We start from the raw sequence: 13,389 nt of genomic DNA, 5'->3' as shown, positions 1-13,389 counted from the left end.
ATCACTGTGCACTTACTCCTCATGTAGGATCTCTGTCCTTAATGTGCTGTGCATTGAGATTTAATGCTATAACGAGTACTCAAACAGTATTTTTCACTTTGTGTTTCTATGTGGGTGCAAACTGTTGAAATCTTTATTTAATGTATGCTAAACTGATCTTCTGTATATATAGAAAATTGAAAATGAATCTTGATATGAATGGAAGGGGAGAGAGAGCAGGAAAGGGGAGGGTTGCGGGTGGGAGGGAAGTCATGGTGGGGGGGGAGCCAATGTAGTCCATAAGCTGTACTTTGGAAATCTATATTCATTAACTAAAAGTTAAAAAAAAAAGATTAAGGATCAGGAATCTGTGAGGGGAGAATGGTGTGGGAAAAAAACATCAGATAGATAGTTCATGAACTGGAGACCATGCCTCCATGTAATTCCACCTGTATTCACCCACCTGTCAACTGAACTATGTAACCACTCCCTTTTGGAAGTGAATAAGGCAGCTGGGGAGCTCTGGGAACACTCTCTCATTTGCTCACTCACTCACTCGTGCTCACTGGCTTGCTCCCTCTCTCCTGATGGCCCCTTGGAAAGACTGGTAAGAAAGTCCTTGTTTACCCTTCTTGGCCCCCTCTCCCTTGATAAAGCCCCTCATGTTCCTGTGCATTCTTCTCACTTCTAAATAAATCTTAGCATGCTGCATGCTGTGTTTGAGCCTGTGTTTAGAATTCTCTAAATAAAAGACAAGAGCCCAAGTTATTAATTTTGGCCTATCCTAGCCCACAACAGCAACACTCTTTAAACACAAGCTAAATTACAGAGTTAATAAACGTGGCAAATTCCAAAGGATGAGAATTGTACAACAATTTATAAATTGCAACACATTACCAAATTTATTTATTTTCCTCAGACTTGCTCCATTCATAGTCTTCTACTTCTCAGCTTTTGTCCACTCCATTTTCCAGATGCACATGCAAAAAATCCTTGGGATCATCACTGGATCCTCTCTCACATTAACACACAACCTCTCCTATCCAATCCATCAGCAAATCAGAAAGGTCTAACTAGAAGTTAGATGCAGCCTCTCTTATACAACCCCTCTGACCCAAATGACTGCCACTTCTCCCTTGGATTCTTGATGTAGCCTCCTAACATTATTCCATTTCTGTTCTCAAGCTAATAATCAGAATTATCCTAATACAAATCAGATTGTGACATTCTTCTGCTTCAAACTGGACCATGACTCTATTTTTCTCAGAGGAAAAGACAAATTTCTTAGAACAGCTTGTAAGTCCTTACACAATCCAACTATACTGCCTCCACAGATGAGTCTCTTCACCTTCTTTTACCTTCTTTTTTTTTTCACAACACTATCACTATGTAGCATATTAGGTAATTAGGCTATGCCAGGTTGCAATCCAGCCTTGCCAACTAGTAGGGCTTAACTAAGACATTAATGCTCTTACCTAATATTAGCATTTGGCAAAAACAAGTTTACCCACTATAACTTACCAACCTTGGCTGACATGGTAAATGGACAACTGTGCTTTTAGGTGGATAATAAAGTGGTTTGAGGCAGATGAATGTGATTGGTAACCCTACACTATTCTTTTGGTAACAGAGGCAAAGCTGACATGCATTGACCAAAGATTTGCAAATAAAAACAAAGTGGCTCTTACAAACTTGCATTTCCTCAAGGAAATTCCAGTTCCCTGAGTCTCTTTTAATTGTCCCAGAAAGTTTCAGGTAAGGAAGAGACAATAACATTCCAGAGGCAAGATTCTGTTAGCTTTGTAGGTAGCATCAATCAGAATCCTCTTAGGCCAAGGGGACATGAAGCCATGTGCATGCTGACTTTAAAGGGCCTTCCCCAAGGGCATAGACTACAGAAGCTTCATCAGGATTTTACCTTGTTCATGCCAGGAGTGTAGCCAATCTTCATATAGGAGCATCCTTGATTTTCACAATAGGGAGCCCATATCTAACATTCATTACATACTCACCAAGTTCCCATTTCCACAAATAACAACACAGCCTGATGTCCACTTTTCCAATTACCATAGCCTTGGTTTAATCACAATACAACAGCAAAGCTGTCTGGCATAGGAATACTATCTTCTAGTAGCTGATTATCCCTACAGAGTGCATTCTCTCTTAGGGTACATCTCTGTTCCTAAATTTAGAACTTGAAGTAACTAGCACATTCCAGTTTTATTCTATCTGCAGGGAACATATTAAAATAGATTAGAAATCTCAAAGCACATGGCAATGAGTTAACTAGAATGTGCCTCCTGTTTTCATTATGACAAGCACCAAAAGAACAATTTATTGGAAGAATTTTCATTTCCTTTCTTTTTTCCTTTTCACAGCTAGTGTTGACCAATTCCTGTCATCATGTAGTATGCATGTGGAAGACACTGAAAAATTCCAATCAGGAACAAAGAATTAGAAGGGAAGGAATGACACATCAAAATTTCATCAACATGAATAATTGTTCCTCTCTCTATTAAAACTTTCTTATGCTTGTGGGAAAAAGAGATGGAGAAGAAAGGGCTTTTCTACTTAAAACTCCTAAGCTACAACATGTGGAGTAGGGACAATTCAGAGTCCCACATGTCAATAACTTATTCCTTTTAAATACTTTTTTGTATACCTTATCATTTGAATTTTTTGTTGAAGGTAGAATAATTATCTTCTATTTAAAAAGCAATAATATGTTTCTAGTATAAATGCCAGATTAGAAATATTCTTTCTGATGTATACCAATATTTTTCATTTTTATGTTTGTTAAGGTATCTGAGCAAATAGAAACATCATACAAGCTAGACACAGATTTCGGCATAAAAATTATTCATTGTACATGAATCAATAATACTCCTTACAGACAACTCTCCCAAGTGCTATCAATTCAAAAAAAAATTGCTCTATGAAATCATGCATCATCAAGGAAAAATTGTAAAACAAAAATTATTTTTATTGGAGTTTGTCAAGTAATATTTTCAGTGTTTGGCCTTCAGATAATAGAGGCTATAAAATGAACAGTTCAAAAAAGGTCTTGAATTGTGTTGCAGGAAAGTTACTTGTTTTTTCCCAAATTTTTCAGTTATCGATGAATAAAAACCAGAATAAATATTGATTGTGGCAGGGCCAATGTAGAAAGCAATGCTGCTTTTCTTAGAGAAGGCAGAATTTTGGCTGGGTCTGGGAGAGTCGGTGATGTTTGGTATATGGGAGAGGGGTAATAACAATTTCAGGTGGAAGCCAAGCCTGAGTTTCTCAGGTTGGCCTGGAAGAACATTGTCAGAAGTGAGAGTGTGGCTGTGAGTAGAGAGGAGATAGGAGAGTGAGCAGGAGAAGGGGTTGTTAACCAGCCTAACGATGGTAGATGATCTAAGAAGCAGACTGGTCTTGAACAAAGCAAGGCACTGCAAAAAGGAAAATTTTAAGTTTTGCTAAATTTGTCTAAAATTTTGCAACCCAAAATTCTAAAAGAGACTATTTTCATTTCAACACAGATGTAACTTACATCTCTATGATGAATGGTGGCCTTATTTTGAATTATGCAAGACAAGAGTTAAAGATTTGTTACACCATGATCTCCTTAGACCCCAGGCTACTAAAAGTATTATTTGGGCTCTATGTGGAGTGCTCAAGTATAAAGCTTGGAAAGATAATTGGGAAATATATACTGACAGGGCAGGATAGAGAAAGCTGTGTCTTGCAAAGATTTATTGAACAGCACTGCATGCAGTTAAGGAAAAGGAGCATAGAAAGAATAGAGGCCATGGGAGTTGCCAAGAAGAAAGCCTCAAGGATATTTAGAGAGGTTTTCCATTTGTCATGACAAAAACGCAAGGAAGAAAGGCGCAGAATCCATTTTACATCCTATTTTTGTGTGGTCAAATTATCTTATTTATGTAGGTTAATTATAACTACATCCATCAATACTGTCTGTCAACTATTCTTCCTATAATACACCAAGTCTTTTTTTTTTTTTTTTATTTGACAGGCAGAGTGGACAGTGAGAGAGAGACAGAGAGAAAGGTCTTCCTTTTTGCCGTTGGTTTTCCCTCCAATGGCCACCACACCACGCTGATCCGATGGCAGGAGCCAGGTACTTATCCTGGTCTCCCATGGGGTGCAGGGTCCAAGGACTTGGGCCATCCTCCACTGCACTCCCTGGCCACAGCAGAGAGCTGGACTGGAAGAGGGGCAACCAGGACAGAATCCGGCACCCCGACCGGGACTAGAACCCGGGGTGCCGGCGCTGCTAGGCGGAGGATTAGCCTAGTGAGCCGCGGCGCCAGCCCAATACACCAAGTCTTATAAAACATGCAGATCTATCTAAATATATGTTGAGAGAACAAGAGAGTGCTTAAATTATTGAAATTACTACTATCCACGAGTCTTTTTGAAATAGTTTGACATATACTTTAAAAAGTACTTTGAAATAGTTTATATACCATGAAATTCACCCGATTTTAATTTTTGCAACTTTTCATCTATTCTTTTATTTTCAGCTTTATTTAAATACAATCAATAAAAATCTTATGCATTTCATATGCACAATGTGATGATTTGATATACATATGTGTTATTGAATGATTACCACAATCAAACTCATTAACACATCATCATCTCACATGGTTACCTTTCTTTGTGTGTGTGGTGAGAATACTTATGATGCTCTTTAGCAAATGTCATGTATCCAATACAGCATTGCTAACTCTAGTTGCTGTTACAGTTTGCCTGTGGTTTGAGTGTATCCCCTAAAGTTTCAGTGTTAGAAGCTAGTTCCCAGGGTAGCTGCATTAGGAGGTACTGGGAGCTTTAAGCTGTGGAGCCCGGTGGGAGGCCACTGAATCACTGAGGATGCTGCCCTCAAAAGCAACTAATGGAGTTCTCTTACAGGGCTGTTATGAAAGAGCCAGTCTTACCCTCCCTGCTCTCATGTGATCTTTCCTCTTGCACAGGCTTCTGCCATGATGCTATCCAGGATAAGGCCCTCACCAGAAGCTAAGCCAGGGGGATCACCAAATCTTGGACTGTCAGCGTTTTCTTTACACATTACCCACAGAAATAGAATTGTTGAATCTTATTGAAGTTCTATTTTTAATTTATTGATAGACTTTCATACTATTTTCTATAATATCTATAGTAATTTACATTTCCACTAACAAGATACAAGGCTCCCTTGTATACACATTCTTGCCAACATGAGTTATATTTTGTTTTTTGATAATGGCCATTCTAACAGTTATGAATTGATTCTCATGGATTTAACTTTCATTTCCCTGGTAATTAGTGATATTAAACACCACTTCAAATGCCTATTGCACATTTACATGTCTTCTTTGGAAAAATGTCTATTCTAATCCTTTTGCTCCTAGTTGGATTATTTGGGGTGATGATTCTACTGAATTTTTTTAAAGATTCATTTATTTATTTGAAAGGCAGAGATACAGAGAGGCAGAGTCAGAGAGAGTGGTCTTCCATCCACTGGTTCACTCCCCAAATAGCTGCAATGGCTGGAGATGGGCCAATCAGAAGCCAGGAACTGGAAGCTTATTTCAGGTCTCCCATGCTGATGTAGGGGGCCAGGCACTGGGGCCATCTTCTACTGCTTCCCCAGACCAGAGTAGAGAGCTGGTTCAGAAGTGGAGCAGCCAGTACTCGAACTGGTGTCCACGTGGGATGCTGGCACTGCAGATGGCAACATTACCTGCTTTGTCACAGCCCCAGCACCTTCTACTGAATTTTGATTCCCATATATTTCAGACATTAACCCAGTCTTAGTCTATTTTGTGCTGTTATAAAAGAATACCACAGATTGGTTAATTTATAATAAATAAAAATGTATTGGTTCACAGTTCTGAAGAAGCCAGAAGATAGCAAGAGCCTTCTTGCAATTTCACTCCCTAGAGGAAGCGAAGAGACAGGGAGAGAGAGCTAGAGAGAGAGAGAGAGAGAAAAAGAGAGAAGAGAATGACATGCCAAACTCATTTTTTTATAAAGAAAGTAACTTACTCCAATGATAACAATATAAATCCATTCACAAGTACAGTGCCCTCATGGCCTAATCATTTGTCACTGGACTCCACCTCCCAACACTGTTGCATAAGGGATCAAGTTTCCAACACATGGCATGCTTGTTTTGAGACACATTCAAATAATAGCAACCTCTTAACAAATACATGGTTTACAAATATTTTCCTCTATGACTTATATTGTCTTTTCATCTTATTGCTTCCTTTGCTTCAAGAAATCTATTCATTTGATACAGATCTACTTGTTTGTTTTGCTTTTCTTGCCTGTGCTTTTAGTATCAGAGACAAGGATATTATTACCAAGACCAATGTCAGAGAGCTTTGTCCTCTATGTTTTCTGCCAGATGTTTTACATTTTTAGGTCTTGTATTTAAGTCTTTAATCCATTGTGAATCAGTTTTTGTAAACGCTATAAAACAGAAGTATGGTGTCATTTATATCATTCTTTTACATATCATAATATTTGCTTTTTATATTTGGGTGCTCCAAAGTTGAATGCATACACTTTTACAATTTTTATGTGTTTCTGGTAATTAATCCACCATTATAGTGAGCTTCTATAACTCTTTTTTTTTTTTATTTTTTGACAGGCAGAGTGGACAGTGAGAGAGAGAGAGAGACAGAGAGAAAGGTCTTCCTTTGCCGTTGGTTCACCCTCCAATGGCCACCGCAGCCCGATGAATCAAAGCCAGGAGCCAGGTGCTCCTCCTGGTCTCACATGCAGGTGCAGGGCCCAAGCACTTGGGCCATCCTCCACTGCACTCCCGGGCCATAGCAGAGAGCTGGCCTGGAAGAGGGGCAACCGGGACAGAATCCGGTGCCCCGACCGGGACTAGAACCCAGTGTGTGCCGGCGCCGCAGGCAGAGGATTAGCCTATTGAGCCACAGCGCTGGCCAAACCTTCTATAGCTCTTATGAAGGGTTTTAACTAAAAGTCTATTTTAACTAATACAAGTATAGCTGTCTCTGTTCTCTTTCGGTTACCATTTGCTTGGAATATCTTTTGCTTTCATTTTCAGCCTATGTGTGTCCTTAATAATCTAAAGCTAGTCTCTTGTAAGTAACATAATGTTGAATCTTTATATTTTATCATTCAACTACTCTGTCTTTTGATTAGAGAATTTAATCCAGTTACATATAAAATAATTACTGATGAATTAGTTGTACTATTGTTATTTTGTAAATTTTTTTCTTGTGGTCCCTTTCTTCTCTTACTGTCTTCCTTTATGATTTGCTGAAGTTTTTGTAGTGCCACTCTTTGATTTCTTTGTTTTCACCTTTTATGCATTTACTAAAGGCTCTTCCTCTGCTTATCTCTTGTTTCCCTTTTGGTGCTAAAATCATTACAATGTGATAAGAGAAGTTTTTCAATGACAGTGTTGGGACAATTGGAGATCCACATACAAAATAATGAAGATAGACTTTCCTCATACCATATACAAAAATTAAGTAAATAAATCAAAGATCTAAGGCTATAAAAATCTTAGAAGAAACCAGGAGTAAACCTGTCCTTGGATTTGGAAAAATATTCTTAAATATGACACCAAAAACACAAGGCATCAAAGACAAAACAAATAGATAAGCAGGACTTTGTTGGCATTAGAAATCTTTGTTCTCCAAAAGACATCATCAAGAAAATAAAAAAGTAACCTACAGAATTAAAGAAAATATTAACAAATTATATATTTGATAAAGATCTAGTTCCTAAATTCATTTTTAAAAATCCGAATAATCCATTTTACAATGTTAAAAAGATTTAAATAGACGTGAATAGACATTTCTCCAAGGAACATATGAGTATATAAATGATGAATAAGAATATGAGAAGAGACTTGACATGGTTAATCACTGGATAAAGGAAATCAAAATCACAATAACAGTTTGTAATTACTAAGAGCATTAGAATTTTAAAGTCAGATAGTAAGTGTTGATAAAGATGAAGAAAGATCAAAATTCTCATTTATTGCTATTGAGAATGTAATACAGTGTACTGTTTGGAAAACAGTCTGTCAGGTCCTCAAGTGATTAAATAGTATTAGCAGACACCACAAGAATTCCACTTCTGGCTATATAACCAAGAGAATTGAAAACACATGTCCACAGAGAAACTTGTGCCCACACTTTTATTGTAGCATTATTTTCAATTGCTGTCAAAGTCTGAATGTCTGTGCTCCTCCAAAAAATCTTAACTCCAAAGAAGATGGTATTAGAAGGTAGGGCTTTTGGGAGCTGATTAAGTCATAAGCAGAGTTCCCATGAATTAGAGACTAGCATCCTTATAAAATAGGCCCTAGAAATGAATTCATCCCTTTCATAACATCAGGGCACAGGGAGAAAATACCACTTGTGAACTAAGAAAAGAATGTTCACCAGTCATGCAATCTGCCAGTGCCTTAACCTTGGACTTTCAAGACTCAAGAATAATGACAAATGAATGTTTGTTGTTATGGTATTTTTATAGCAGCCTGAATGGATGAAGTCAATAGCTAAAAGGAAGAAACAATCAAAATCTGCATCAACTGATGAATGGGTAAATGTGTTGAAGACACTATGATAAATTAAAGAAGCTAGGGGACCAGCATTGTAAGACAGCAAATAAAGCTGCCTGCAACTCTGGTGTCCCACATGGGTGCCAGTTCATGTCCTGGCTGCTACACTTCTGATCCAGTCTTTGATAATGGTCCAGGAAAAGCAGTGGAAGATGGCCCAATTGTTTGGGTCCCTTCCATCCACATGGGAGATCTGGATGAAGCTCCTGGCTCCTATCTGTGGGCTGGCCCAGCCCTGGCCATTATGGTATGAGGGAATTTCTTTTAAATGTTATTAAAATGTTTTAGAATTGACTGTAGTGAGAGTCACATATATATGTAAATATACTAAAGTGAATAAATATATTTTAAATAGATGAGTTGCCCAGCCCTGACTCCAGAGCAGACCTGCTGGTCTTTTCTGACCATGAATTTTGAAGAGACCCTAAGGCCTAGCTCCAGCCTCTGCTGGCCTTGGTCTGGAAGCAGTCCTTCCTGCCCAAGTACCAACAAGTAGAGACATTCCACCAGAGATGGGCTTGCAAGCCTCAGTCCTGGTGGTGAATCCTAAGCAGCACTGTGGCTTGATGGCAACACCACTCAACCTGGCAATCGCTGTCCAAATTAGAGACTCACTGAGTGATTTAGCAAGTCTTCCCCAGGACCCAGTGGAACTCAAATGTGTCATCACACTTGGTTTATCCACTGTTTTCAGAATGACTGTTTGCAAGTATAACTTCAGACATGGAAGCAGATTCTTGTTCCAGCATTAACCCTTCTGACAAAGGTTCTGGAGGCAGCTCTACCTGTCCAAGGGACCAGACAGTGTTCATGCCCATATAAACCCCTGGTAATAGGCCCACAAGCATGGACCCCACTGTGTTCCCAGCAGCAGCCGCATGACCCGGGACCAACTCCATTTGACTATGATACTTGAGGGAAGCCCATCATCCTGAGGACCCAACAGGAGAAGGGCTTCATGTGCTGAAAACAGTCTAGAAAGACTGAAAGAAGTGTTTTCCCCTTAAAATGCACAGGTGCCAATGCAATTTGAAGCAGATCACAAAGAATCAGGAAAATTACATCAGTACAGGAAATAAGTGTCAGTAATCAACTCCAAAACAATGGAGATCTATTACTTGCTTGATAAGAAATTCAAAATAATTACCTTAAAGAAGCCCAGTGAGATGCAGAAGAATATGAACAGACAACTAAATGAGGTCAGGAAAACAATGCATGAACAAAATATGAAATTTATTACAAAATAGAAACCTAACAAAAATCATGGAGCTGACTAATGCAATGAAAGAACTGAAAAGTCCAAGAGAACTGCAACTATACACTTGATTATGGAGCAGAAAGAATAAGGAAATTTAAGATAAGCCATTTGAAATAAGTCAAAGGAACAAAAAGAAAAAAATGAATAAGAGTGAGGGAAGTGTAATGAGACTTTTGAAATAAACTCAAGAGAACAAATATATTCGTTGTGGGAATTTCAGAAAAAAAGAAGATAAAGTGGGAAAAAACTTGTTTATTGAAATAATAGCTGAAAACTTTTCAAATTTGAGGAGGGATGTGGCCCAATTCCAACCCCCGCCCCCAGCTTCATCAGATTCCATAACCCCAGGAAGATCAACCCAAAAAAAGATTGTCTTGAGGCACCTTATAATTAAATTATCAAAAGTGACATACAAGGGGAATTATGAAAGCAACAAAAAGCGTGAATAATATCACACAAGAAAAACTTCACAAGGCTATCAATAGATTCTTCAGAAGGCAGCGGATGATATATTCAAAACATCGAAAAGAAAGAGCTCTGATCAAGAGTAACACACCTGGCAAATATGTCCTTCAGAAGTGGAAAGATAGACATTCCCTTGGGGCCAGCACTGTAGCGTGGCGGGTAAAGCCAACACCTGCAGCTCCAGCATCCCATAAGGGTGCTGTTCGAGTCCCAGCTGCTCCACTTCTGATCCAGCTCTCTGCTGTGGCATAGGAAAGCAGTAGAAGATGGCCCAAGTCCTTGAGCCCCTGCATCTACATGGGCGATCCGGAAGAAATTCCTGGCTCCTGGCTCCTGGCTCCTGGCTTCAGATCAGCTCAGCTCTGACCGTTGTGGCCATTTGGGGAGTGAACCAGCGATGGAAGACATCTCTCTCTCTCAATGGCTCTATATATCTTTATGTAACTCTGTCTTTCAAATAAATAAATAAATATTTTTAAAAAATACATTCCCAGGCAAACAAAAGTTGGGGGAGTTCATCATCACTGGACCTGCCTTATAAGAAATGCTAAAGAGAGTCCTTCAAGTTGAAATGAAAGGACAATAAGTGACAACACAAAAACATATGAAAGTATAAAACTTCAAGTAAAAGCAAATTACATAGTACTATAATTTTGGTTCATAAGTCACTTATAACATAGTATAAAAATTAAAAGAGGGTCAAGCATTTGGCATGGCAGTTGGGACAATGCTTGGGGCAGCTTCCTCCCATATTGAAATACCTATGTTCAATTCCTGGCTCCACTCTTGATTCTAGCTATCTGCTAATGTCCACCCAAGAAGGCAACAGGCACTGGCTCAAGGTGCTGGCTCACGTGGGAGGCCCAGAATGAGTTCCCAGCTCCTAACTTTGACCTGACTCAGTCCTATCTATTGTAAGCATTTGGGGATCGAACCAGCAAATGAAATGAGAGAGCTCTGTCTATCTTTTTCTGTATCTCACTCTCTATATGTATTTCTGTCTCTCAAATAAATAAAATAAGTAAATAATTCTCTTAAAAATTAGAATGGAGGCAGGCATTTGGCACAGTGGTTAAGACACCACTTGGGACATTCACATCCCATATCAGAGTACCCAGGTCAAGTCCTTGCTCCTCAGCTTGTGACCCAATTTCCTGCAAATGTGCACCCTAGTAGGCAGCAGGTGATGGTTCAGGCATTTGGGTTCCCTGACACCTACATGGGAGCCTCAGAGACTTCTGGCTTTGGCTTGACCCAGTCCAGGCAATTGCAGGCATTTGGGAAGTGAAACAGATGGAAGATCTGTTTTTCTCTGCCTCTGTGTGTGTGTGTGTGTGTGCCTTTCAAATAAAATAAACTTTTTAAATGTTACAGATATTGAAAATATAGCTACAATAACTTACTATTAGATAAACAATGTAAAAAAAAGTGTCATACCAATAGCATAAAATGTGTGGAGGAGTACTGCAGTTGTAGAACTTTTGTATGAAATTGAAATTAAGTTGTTATCATCTTCAAAGCGACTTACAAGTTAAGATATTGTATGTAAGTCTCGTAGTATGAAGACTTACAAGAGTCCTTCTACCGCGTTCTCTTTTAAGATTAATTTGGTTAGTCTGGGTTCTTAATAATTTCATATTAATTTTCAAATCATTTTGTCAATCTCTACATAGAATTCTACTACTTGATTGAAAAAGACAAGTAGCTAATAAAATGAATTCCTCTTGTCACTTGAAAGTCAGACATGTCAATTAGACAGAATGGCATTTATATCTTTGGCAAAATCTTATAAGCAATCCCAAACATTTTTGTTTTTTACTTTTCAGTCAGGCAGTTCTGGTTCTGTCATAAAATTCAGTCTGGTCTTCCTGGAGAGGGAATTAACTTTTAAACAACTAAGGAAATACATTCAGGCCCTAAAGTTAGAAAACAGTGGGAATCATTTCTACTGCTGACACTCAGCATCTTCCCCAATATCCCAAATCTGCTCTTCCCACAGAGACCTAGAACAGACAGCAAGTGTATCAACGTGAAATGCTTGCTCCCCTTGCTGGCAGGTAGAGGAGGAACTTAGAGAAAGCAGATTATTTTTTAAAACTGCAGTAAATGTATATACTAACTGAGAGAACTGTGAGATTTGTTGTTGTGAGTCCATTTTAGAAAATTATTATTGTCTTGGGTTTCTGACTGACAATTTTGTGTGGCTGTGTTTTATAGTTGAGTGCAATGTTGACCTGACCTGGAAGGAAAAGCTTTAAATTCAAAAAACAAACAGACAAAAAAAATTTTTCCTCAATTCTTCTTACTCAGAAATGTCTAAGGGTTGGCACTGCAGCACAGTAAGTTAAGCCACTGCTGTGATACAGAAATCCCACGTCAGAGCACTTGTTTGAAACTCAGCTGCTCCACTTCTGACTCAGCTCACTGCTAATGCACCTAAAAAGGCGGCAGAGGGTGGCTCAAGTACTTGGTCCTCTACCAAGCACATGGGAGACCTGGGTGGAGTTCTTGTTCTTGAGTTTTATCTGGCCCAACCCACACCATTGCAACCCACTGGGGAGTGAACCAGCAAATGAAAGATTTCTCTTTTTTCACTCCCTTGCGCACGCTCTCTCTCTCTCTCTCTCTCTCTCCATCTGTCTTTCCCTCTCTGTCACTCTGCCTTTCAAATAAATAAAACAAATCTTTTTAGAAAGAAATTTCTATAACTACTAAATTCTAAAATACTGATGTACTTTGGCTTTTATTTTAATCAATAAAGAATTCAAATATATCCCATCCCACCCCCCAACACACACATCATTCTTCAAATTACACCTAAATACTAATTCATCCAAGGATGCAGCCAGTCAATGACAAGTAAACCAATGAGCATAAAGAGGTTTATATCATTATTCATTCAAAACCACACATGCAAATGGTTCTTCTCATTACTTATGTTCTTTTTTCTTAAATATTTATCTAAGAAGTTATTACCTCAATTTAGGTAGTAAACTTTTATTATTGGAGCCTAAAATCTTCTTTAATCTTTTTCCAGAAAATAAAATTCTTAAGTGTTTTTTCACAGGATTACTTTTCTGAC

At 38.6% G+C, this 13,389-nt stretch overlaps 1 long non-coding RNA gene across 1 annotated transcript; it reads left to right on the top strand.

The window, feature by feature from the left end:
• The first annotated feature begins 480 nt into the window (after positions 1-480).
• On the top strand, positions 481-7,348 carry LOC138849358 (uncharacterized). Its single transcript, XR_011388107.1, has 2 exons — positions 481-586; positions 6,626-7,348. It is a non-coding gene; the product is annotated as an uncharacterized lncRNA (long non-coding RNA).
• Positions 7,349-13,389: the final 6,041 nt, after the last annotated feature.

This window comes from Oryctolagus cuniculus, chromosome 4, assembly GCF_964237555.1.
Source record: "Oryctolagus cuniculus chromosome 4, mOryCun1.1, whole genome shotgun sequence".
Lineage (NCBI taxonomy): Eukaryota > Metazoa > Chordata > Mammalia > Lagomorpha > Leporidae > Oryctolagus > Oryctolagus cuniculus.
Note: the sequence above shows the minus strand (reverse complement) of the source record. Positions and strands in the feature narration are given on the sequence as shown.